This window comes from Trichosurus vulpecula, chromosome 7 (assembly GCF_011100635.1).
Source record: "Trichosurus vulpecula isolate mTriVul1 chromosome 7, mTriVul1.pri, whole genome shotgun sequence".
Lineage (NCBI taxonomy): Eukaryota > Metazoa > Chordata > Mammalia > Diprotodontia > Phalangeridae > Trichosurus > Trichosurus vulpecula.
Window position 1 is genome coordinate 120,555,368 of NC_050579.1, and position 11,054 is coordinate 120,566,421.

The following is an 11,054-nucleotide window of genomic DNA, read 5'->3' on the forward strand; positions in this document are numbered from 1 at the left end:
GTACTCTATGGCCAAAATCCAGAGCTTCTATGTCAAAGAAGAAAAAAAAATATACTGCAAGAAGCCAGGCTGATATAACATGTAAGAGCAAGAAAAGGTGTAAAGTGACAACTGGTATTGTTGCTTTGAGATCAGTATTGAACCTGTGATTTCATTGATGGAATTCCCAAATGAGGAAACACCTTCTGCCAATTCAGGTCAGCATCTTCTCTGAATCTTACAAAGAATTAGAACACTGAAAGATTAAGTGACTTCCCCAATCACAAGACAATGTGACAAACCTGAATTCAGATCTTTATGATCCAAAAGCCAGCTCTGTGTTCACCACTCCATGACATGCTTTCATTTTATCTGTCCCCACTAGCTAGCATCTTATATCTCTCCTCACTTTTGGCGCTTTTCATATTATAAGGAATGTTTTTTAGCATAATATAAATTTGAGTTGGCTTATTTGTGATTTCTTACCCAAGAAACATAAAAAATGAAGAAAACAGCACCATTTTCACAATAACTCACAAGCTGCAATCCTTCAGGTACCCACTTCCAGAAGCAAACTTCAGGTCTTTTTCAAGATGAAGTATCTTATTTATTGTACAGTAGGAGCTATGGGTAGAGGGGAAGTGCTTGTAAACCTCTTCCCCTATCCCTTATACCTTCTGTCAGGGTCTCTAGCCTTGGGGCTTGGAGCTGTGGCTTGTCCAACTCACAGGAGCCTTTGCTAGCCTACTCCTGTGAGAACCCAGGTCAGCCATGGGCTGCTGACAGCTGAGGCTTCTATTTATGTATTTCTTAACCATCTAATGACTATACAACTACACTAACTTTTTTTTAGGTTCCTATCTTTTTTTAAAGTGTCAGTAATAAAGTTTTTGAGGGTTGTGCCCCAACCTCATTTCCCCCACAAGTCCTGTGGTTTTTATTGCTCAATTTTGCATAGCACAGTACTTTTAGGGGAAGCATATATCGAATTAGAGCATAACTGACTGTATCACAGTCCCAAATGTACTTCTAGAGGAAGTAGAAGTGGCACAAAATTGAACAAAGAATCCAAAAGGAACTGGATTAGATAGTATACATGGAGTTAGATCCATGTTAGAGGAGACACAATTGTGAGGGTGGTAAGGTATCAATTTATAAGCAGGAAAAGGAAAACAGAGAGAAATATCAACAACCACCCAACTATATGAATACTTTCCCATTTACATAAAATTTTCATGAGAATCATATACCTATGAATCCAGGGCATTCTTGAGAAGATAATTAATAGCAAACAGGTAGATTTTCACAACTGGTATTCCATAATGGAGAAGGAAATGACAAACTAGTATTTTTGCCAAGAAAACCCCAAAAGGGGTCACAAAGAGTTGGACATAACTGAAAAATGACTGAACAAGAAAAATTCCATAGTAGATTGACATTTTAGCTGAAAGATGAAAAGAATACATGGTATCACTGAACTTTTTGCTTGTTGACTATAAAAAAATTCTTAATTTGAATAAATTGCTGTTCTAAAGGTTACCTTTCAACAAGGTGTCTCACAAGTATATATCAAAACTGTGCAAGATTCCTTGAAAGATACAAGAGATAATTTTGTTTGACGACACTATGATCAGCATATGTATCAAGAGACACATATGCATACTCTCCAAGAGGAAGAAATATAGAGCAGAGTCCAGACTGAAAAGGGATACCTTGGGATAATAAGTTTTCCAGATACTCCTGTTTGTGGATAATGTGCTGGATGCATTAAGTCCTAGAACACTGTAGAGCCTTCTGGATGAAGTCCATAACCAATCAAGAGAACTTGTCCTAAGCATCCATATAAGAAAATCCAAGTAGATGAAAAATAGATTTCATGTAGAATGTGACAACATACAGTTCAACAAACTCTCATACGTACATATTCATATAACCTGTGATTTCACTGGTATGGAGAATTGTCAAGGTGAAGAACCCCTCTGCAACTTATAGTCTTAGTTACCTAAGAAAGCAAGAAGATTTAAAATGACAGATTCCTGGTTGCCTGCTGCTTCTCATCTAACATACTTTCTTACTTACAATCTGAATAACTTCATTTTCGGAGGAACTGAAAGTTAAGAGACATTCATTAAAATCTGGTTGTAGGTTGCATTCTTAATATGGAGGTATTTAAGCAGATGCTTTCTGCCACTATCGCCTCCTTTAACCCAGGCTCACAAGAAGAGATAGTCCTCCTTGCCAAGAGTAAGCCCTCTACCTGCACAAGTGATCCCATTCTATCCTGTCACCTCCAACAGAATGTCTCACTCTCACTTATCTTCAATCTCTCCTTTTCTACTGGCTTCTTCCCTAGGGCCGACCACTCTGTCCTTAAAAAAACCTTCATTTGATCTGTCCCCACTGGCTATCATTCTATATCTCTCCCCACTTTTCAGGCTAAACTCCTTCAGAAGGCCATCTGAAATGAGTGCTTCCTCTTCCTTTCCTCTCACTGTCTTCTTAACTCTTTGTAGTCTAGCTTGCAACTTCATCATTCAACCAAAACTGCTTTCTCCAAAGTTACTGATGATCTCTTCATTGCCAAATATAATAGCTTTTTTCTCAGTCCTCATCTTTCTTAACTTCTCTATATACTTCTAAACTATCAATTATTCTATTCTCTTTGATCCTATCTTCATCCTAGATTTTCATGACATTGCTCACCTGGTTCTCTTCCTATCTGATTGTTCCCAGTCTCCTTTGCTGGATCTTCACCCATGTTATGTTAACCAAATATGGGACATCTTTCACAGATGTCCTGGGCTCTCTTCTCATTTACGTCTATAATGTTTCACTTGGCAATATCATCAGCTCCCACGGATTCAATTACCATCTCTATGCAAATAATACCTAAAGTGACTTGTCTAGCCCTAACCTCTCTGCTGATTTCCAGTCTCACATCTCCAACTGCCTTTTAAGACATCTCAACCTCAATGCCTATAGACACCTTAAACTCAACAAGTCAAAAATTGAACTCATTATCTTTCCCCCGCCCCCAAACTCTTCTTTTCTTCCTAACTTTCCTCTTACTGTTGAGGGTACCACCATCCTCCCATTCACCCAGGTTTGAAATCTAGGTGTCATCTTCAACACGTTACTCTCCCAATCTTCCCCTGCCCTTCCTATTGAATCAGTGATCAAGTCTTGTCATTTCTTTATTTGTAACATCTTTTGTATACACACTCTTCTCTCTTCTGATAACTGCCACTTCTCTAGTGTAGGCCTTCATCACTTCATGCCTAGACTATTGCAATATCTTTCTGGATGGTTTCCCTGCCATAAGTCTCTTCCCCTCCAGTCCATCCTCCACTCAGCTAACAAAGTGATCTTCCTAAAACCATATCACCTCCCATTCAATAAACTCCAGTGACTCTCTATCACCTCCAGAATCAAATAGAAAATCCTGTATGGTGTATGAAGTCCTTTATAACCCACCTACCCTCCACCTTTCTACTGCGATAGCTAATAATAATAATAATAATGGCATTTATGCTAAATGTTTTGAAGTTTCAAAAGTACTGCACATTTGTTGGCATCTAGGTGGTGCAGTAGATGGAGAGCTGGGCTTGGAATCAGGAAGACTCATCTTCATGAGTTCAAATCTGTCCTCAGAGACTTATTAGCTATGTGACCCTGGGCAAGTCACTTATACCTGTTTGCCTCAGTTTCTCATCTGTAAAATGAGCTGAAGAAGGGAATGGCAAACTACTGAAGTATCTTTGCCAAGAAAACCCCAAATGGGATCCCAAAGGGTTGGACACAACTGACAGTACAATTGTTATTTCATTTGATCATCACAACAACTCTGTAATATCAATTGTTATTCCCATTTTGTAGAAGAAACAAGCTGAAAGACATTATGTAACTTTCCCAGGATCGCACAGCTTGCAAATATGAGGTGGGATTTGAACTTCAGGCTTCCTGACTCCAACTCCAGAAATCAATCACTGTGACACACAGTGATTGTTACACAGGTAGAGGTAACAGCACAGAGAATGGTTCCCATTGGGTAAAGTACCTAATGGCATTTAGAAATGACTGTGTGAAAGCTTCATAGGGCAGAGTGTTTTTCTACTTTGCTTTTCAGCAGGAGAAAAAGACAGTTGTTTTTAAAAACACACTTCTTGGCCAAATTGCTAGAATTACCAGAAAAGGAAGACTAAAGAGAAGGCTGGGACCAGACTAGGCAAGGTGAAAACTGAATGAGGAGAATGGCATGGGCAGAATGGAGCACAAAAGGAACCAAAAGGTTAAAAGACATTTAGTACAGGGCTGAACTACCAAAAAAAAAAAAAGAAGCAAATACAAGAATTCGTTAAAAGACATGCTAATTAGAACCATAAATTTGGACAAGTATTAATTAGGGGCTTCAATAATTAGGAAACCCAAGAGAAGAGTTGAATTCTTGGTGCTGCTGGAAACATGCTGAGATTGCTGACCAAGAGAAAAATAACATCAAGGGCTGTATCTGAAGAACCAACATCTGTTATTTAATAAAGGGGGAAAAAGTTTTCCCATTAACTGTCTCTCGGAGTGTATTAAAGATACCCCAAGGCATTAAGATGTGCTAAATTTGGGAGTAATTCAAAGGCCAAGAATTATAAACCCTTTGCGTTTTAACAAAGTGCTACTTAAGAAAAACCATTTCAAGTGATCTCAGCAGTCAGTGAATGGCAGTACAAGAATGCTCAGGCTCCTAACTTCTTTCCAGATTTGCGCTTCTGCCCACCTTATTTGATTACCCTGGGCTCTGAGTGGGCAGAGTGGACTGCAGGAGGTCCCTCATTCACCTGCAACCAGGACAGTAATAACATGGGGCGGGGGGTACTCTGGGAGAGCCTCTCCTCTCTCCCTCACCGCACTCCTCAATTCCTAACACTCTTCTTGGATTCAGTCACCCAGATCTCTCGGAATAAAGGGCGCTTGAGCACAAAAGCCATTGTCTCAGAAATCCGCAGGCAGGCCGACGCGAGCAGCCCACGCGCAGCAGCTGGCGAGGAGGCGCAGGGGAGTGCAGCGTGAAAAATGAACTGGGGGCCCCGACTGGAACGGAAACAGGGCCGGGGTGAAGATGGGCAGCCGTAGCCCCTCAAATCCCCAGCTTCTCTACTCCCAACCCCATCCCAACCTCTGTCTAAAGCGGCCACAGCCGCACCCCAAGATTATCATTCCGAGATTCGATTCACTTCCCTGTGGCTGCCACTTATGAAATTCCTGGGAGTAGCCTCCCAGGGTAAGGTTTACTTATCACCTTCTCCTCAATGGGGTGGGTGGGGGTGGGGGTGTCGCATTGCTTCCCTATACGCACCCCACCCACCCCAACTTACGCCCCGACCCGGTTCGGTCCAGTGTCACGTGGGCCCCGGCGCGGAAGTGCCACTGGTAAAGTCGGGGCAATTAGAAATTTCCCTCCCCCCTCCTTTTTAGGGGGGAATCCCACGCGCCCCCCCTCCAGACCCCGGAGCCTCAGACGCTCCCCCTCCAAACTCCGGGCTCATTCCGCTGTCCCTGGGCACCCCACTCCCCATCACGGCTCCCCACGCACACCCTCTCTTTCTCCTCCCTAGGACTTTACCCGGCAAACCTTGTTTCCTTCGGGTTTTAGCCCTTGCACTCAGCCAGGCTGGCGGGATCTTCCCGCGGCGCTCACTCACCTCCCAATCTTCAGCCACTCGTTTGGGTGGGGTGTTTTCTTTCTTTCTTTTTTTTTCCTTCAATGAAAAAGGATTTCGGTGCACAGAGCCGGTTATCTTCTGCCAGACGCCGGGCAGGAAGAGCGGCAAGGAAGGAAGCTTATAAAACAGAGAGAAAGGCGTCTGAGGGGGAAGAGGGTGGGGAAAAAGTATGAGTTAAAGTGCCTAGGAAAGGGGCCGCCCACACTCCCATCCTATAAGGAGGGGTTCTAGGGGAGGAGAGGAAAAAGGGGAGGGCCAGTCCCTAGTCTGGGAGAGGGGGACCAACGCTTGGATGAAAGCTAGTAATAACCGTGAGTGCGCGCTTTAACTTCTGCAACTTCCTTCGATAGAGCAATTAATTTTTGTCTTCTCTGCATAAGTTACTGAAGTGTTAATGCCCGCCAGGCAGCATTCAAGGTCAGTAATACTCAACGGCTATCTCCTCTGGGAAAAACTTATTATCTAAGAGCACGAAGAGGAGTAAAGTGACAACTCGGATTGACTCTCTGGGATCTGGATTGAACCTATAATTTCATTAGATGGAATTCCCAAATGAGGAAACCCTTTCTGCCAGTGCAAGTCAGCGTCTTCTCTGAATCTTACAGAGAATTAGCCCGATCACAAGACCGTGTAACAGAGGAACTTGAATTCAGATCGTTATGACCCAAAGGCCGACTCTGTGTTCGCTACTCCATGACATACAGTCTGAAGCTCAGGGGGAAAAAACCAACTGAAGAATGTCTGTCAGAATTCAAACCCAGGTCTTCTGGTTCCAAATACAGTATGCTTTTTCCACTTAGTCACTACTTTTAAAAAAAAATCTAGTCTATTAACCCACACATCTACTTTTCTGTTTCTAAAAAAAAAAGTTTAAAAACAGACATTTGATGGTAGAGGTAGGAAGCGTTGCAGTCTTACAATTTATTCAATCATCTTGAATCTTCAGCAGTTTTTGACATTGTCGATCAATCTCTTTTCTCCTCAATATCCTCTTCTCCAAAGTTTTTCATGACACTAGCCTCTCCTGGTTCTCCTGCAATCTGTCACTAACCATTCCTTCTCTGTCTCCTTGCCACATTTTTACCCAGGTCTCTCCTACCAAACCAAGGGGTCCCCCAAAACTCTGTCCTGGGCCCTCATTTTTCTATACTATTTCACTTGGTGTTTTCATGAGCTCCCATGGTTTCAATTTTCATCTCTATGCACGTGACACTCAGATTTACTTGTCCAGCCCTAACCTCTCTCCTAAACCTCAAGTTTTGCATCTCCAGCTGCCTGACAGCCAACTCAAACCGGATGTCTCATAAATATCTTAAACTAACATGTCCAAAACTGAACTCATCATCTCTGCTTCTCCAAGTCCTCCCTGCTTCCAAATTTCTTTATTATTATTTAGGGTACAGTTATCCTCCCAGGCATTCAGGCTCAGAACCTAGGTGTCATTTTCCACTCCTCACTTTCACACACACACACACACACACACACACACACACACACACACCCCATATTCAATTAGTGGTCAAATCCTATCATATCTAATTTCATAACACCTCTCATATGCCTCCTCTCCTCAAACACTTACTACCCTAATGTAGATATGCCCTTATCATCTCAGCTAAATGAGACAATTGTATGAAGTCATCAGCCTCACTCTCTCTTCCAGAGTCATCAAAAGTCCAGTGGCAGGACAAAAGTCAAAATGCCTGCTGATCCACTGGGATTCAGTGGATGACCTTGGCATTTTCAATGTCCGATTAAACTCTGAGCACTCCACAGTGCCTGTTTCAACCACCTTCATGGCAGTTGGAACAAATTGTTCTCATCTGCCCATTCTACCAGGAAAAGTCTTCACATGCTTGAGGTAGACATCCCCTAATTCACTGACGGGTTTGAGGCCTGTCAGTTACCCTCAACCAGGGTGCGGCCACTGCCTATGCTACTGCTTCTTGGAGCCAAAGGTGAGAGTTGGGTGATAGGTAGACACCGAATGTAGATGAACAGCCCTGAAAAGGGCTCAGCAAGCCCTCACACCAAAGGTGCTAGTCCTCCCTGAACACCCTCCTCCTACCCCAGAACTAGAAGAGAAACAGAGTAAAGACAACAGAAAGGAAAGGTATGTAAAGAATTAATAAGAGAACTAGTCTTTTTCTTTTTACATGGGAATGTCAACTGGACCGGAACCATACTCTAACCTAGGAATGACTGGCACCAAACAGAGCAGGCCAGAGGCAGGTGTGTCAGGGATTAAACAGTTTAATTAATTTCACAGTGAGGAAAACACTCGTAGCCCCGTCCTGAGAAGGAGGGCTTAACATGCTGGGGCAAAGACAGGTCTTATATACATTAAAAAAAAAAAGCGCAAGTAGGCTGGACCACAACACAGTCATTCTTAGTGCTTCCTATTGCAGGCTCACATGTGGATAATGCAGGTGTTCCTGGGTCCTGTGGGAGCAGTTCTTAAGTTGATAATATCTTAAGTCTTAAAGGTCATTGAGCTTTGTGATTATTCAGTGGGGTACAGAACCAGAGTTAGCATATCGGAAAGAGGAGTACAGTACCTGGTTCTGTTCACTTGACTGTTATAAGAAACAGGCATTGTGAGGATGTCAAAAGATGTGATGTTTGGCTTTAGGCACATTGGCTCTGAGGTCTCTGAAAAATAGGAGAAGCTCTAACAAATCTAAACAGTTATTGATTAAAATGAAAATCATAAATGTCTCGGTGAACACCTGGTACTGGTCAAAGCAATACACTTTGCCAGAGGGTGATATCATCCAGAGCACAAAGGATTGTTGTTATGCCAAGCTTAGGGCACAGCCTACTTGCTGGGCCTTACATCTGGAAAACAGGATGTTTCCAAATATCTCTACAAGAACAGCTTTCTAGGCCTTTCTGTAGATCATACTTAATTGTAAGCATCACATTCTGTTACCAACTTTAAAATGTCTGCAGGATAAGAAAATTAAAAAGTAAGTATATCTTGGGAAGTAATCCTATATCCACTTTATAATTAATTATAATCAGTTTTTATGATGAAGAAGAAATGTGACACATGTATAATTGGGTGGGAGAGGGGCTAGAGGGAAGGAGAGGATTTGGAACTCAAAATTTTTAAAAAGTGAATGTTAAATAAAGTATAATTATAAAAAATAAAAATACAAACAAGGAAGAAATACTACAATATTCAGTTGGGAAAACATTTGCTTCTGGCTATAGGCACTTCAAAGTATTAGTTTTTATAGCAGTTAACATTGTAGAAATAATCGTTTTTCACAGAGCTTGATGTAGAATACAGAATATCTGGCACAATGAATAGAGTGCTGGGCCTAGAGTTAGGAAGACTTGAATTCAAATCCAACCTCAAGATAATTACTAGCTGTGTGACCCTGGGCAAGTCATTTAACCTCTGTCTTCCTCAGTTTCCTCAACTATGAAATAAGGATAATAGTAGCAACTACCTTCCAGACTTGTTGTGAAGATCACAAGATAGTATTTGTAAAGCTCTTAGCACAGCACCCGGCATAAGTAAGTACTTAATAAATGCTTGTTCCTGTGAGACTACAATGAGCAAAAGCACAGAGGTGGGAAAGTATAAATGAATACTGGGGATGGCAAGTGGCCTAATTTGACTGGAAAATAGGATACATGAGTAGAAGTAATATTGAAATAATTCTGGAAAGGCATATTGGGACCATGGCATTGAGTGCCTTAAGTACCACACTGAGGAATTTGCATTTAATTCAGAATGAAATAAGAAACCATTAACCAGAAGGAAATCTAACCAGAACTATTTTTTAAAATAGTATTTTTTCCAATCATATGCAAAGACAATTTTAACTTTTATTTTTACAAAATGAGTTTCAAATTTTTCTCCCTCTCTCTGTCCCCTTCCCTCCTCCTAAAATGGTAAGCAATTTGATATAGATTATATGGTGCAATCATGCAAAATGAAAAAATATAAAATGACTTAAGTCATTCATAGTTGATTATCACACAATGTTGCTATTACTATGTACAATGGTTTATTGGTTCTGCTCATTTCACTTTGCATCAGTTCGTACAAGTCTTTCCAGGTTTTTCTGAAATCTACCTGCTCGTCATTTCTTATAGCACAATAGTGTTCCATTACATTCATATGCCACAGCTTGTTCAGCCATTCCTCAACTATTGGACATCCCCTCAACTTCCAATTCTTTGCTACCCCAAAAAGAGCTGCTATAAATATTTTTGTACATGTAGGTCCTTTTTCCTTTTTTATGATGTCTTTGGGATACGGACCTACTAGTGGTATTGCTGGATCAAATGGTAAGCATAGTTTGATTGCCCTTTGGGCATAAGAACTATGTTTTTTGAAATAGTAGTCTAGCAACAGTGTATAGCATGAATTGAAGGGAAGAGAAATTGGTGATGAGGAAGCCAAGGAGAAAGCTAATGCCAGAATCCAGGTAAGAGGTAATAAGGACCTGTCTTGGGGTAGCAATAGAAATGATAAGGAGGGAACAATTGCTAAAGATATTGCAAAAATAGACTCAACAGAACTAAGTGGTTGACTAGATATATGGGATAAAGAGTAGGAAAGAATGAAATAATTCCAAGATTAAGATCTTGGAATAGGTAACTGAGGTCCATTTAACAATGGTTTCACTAATAGAGAGAGGGAAAACAGAAAAAAGAGAAGATTTAGCAGCAGGGGTTGTTATCTTGACCTTTCTGTGTGTGTCTTAGACCCCTATGGCAGTCTAGTGAAGCCTATGGACTCCTTCTCAGAATAATGTTTTTAAACACACAAAACACATGGGATTACAAAGGAAACCAGTTATATTGAAATATAGTTATAAAATATTCTTTAAAGTTCATGGATACCAGGTTAATAACCCCTGGTTCAGGGGGTAAGATGATAAGCTTGTTTCAGACATGGTAAGCTTGAACTGATAGGGAGACATCTGGATAGAGTTGTGGGAAGCTGGAACTGTTAGTTGGTTAGTCAACTAGAAATGTAACTTTAGGAGTCATCAGTAGAGAAGTAGTAGTTAATTTCAAAAAATAAATAATTTAAAAATAATCACTGATATCATACTTGCCTTCTCAGTGGGTAGGGAAGAGGATGGGAGGGAAGGAGAGAATTTGAAGCTAAAAATACAAAAAAGGAAAGAATTTTAAAAATGAATGATTAGAAGTGATAGTTTAAGTCATGGGAGTAGATAAGATAATCAAGAGAAGAAGTGTAGACAGAGAAAAGAAGAGAACTAAGGACAAAACCTTGAGTAAAGTCTGTGTAAGGGTTTAAGAGGATGAAGAAGAGCCAGCAAAGGAGATAGAGAAGGAATGGTTTGAGACAGGAGAATCATTGGAAGCAAAAGG

The 11,054-nt window shown here is 41.0% G+C and overlaps 1 protein-coding gene across 1 annotated transcript in view; it reads right to left on the bottom strand.

The window, feature by feature from the left end:
* The window catches only part of ABRACL (ABRA C-terminal like), a 40,617-nt gene extending 34,698 nt beyond the window's left edge, over positions 1 to 5,919 (bottom strand). Inside the window, exon 1 of the mRNA XM_036767897.1 lies at positions 5,673 to 5,919. The gene's annotated coding sequence lies outside the window, so the exon portion shown is untranslated. The remainder of the gene's footprint in view (positions 1 to 5,672) is intronic.
* Positions 5,920 to 11,054: the final 5,135 nt, after the last annotated feature.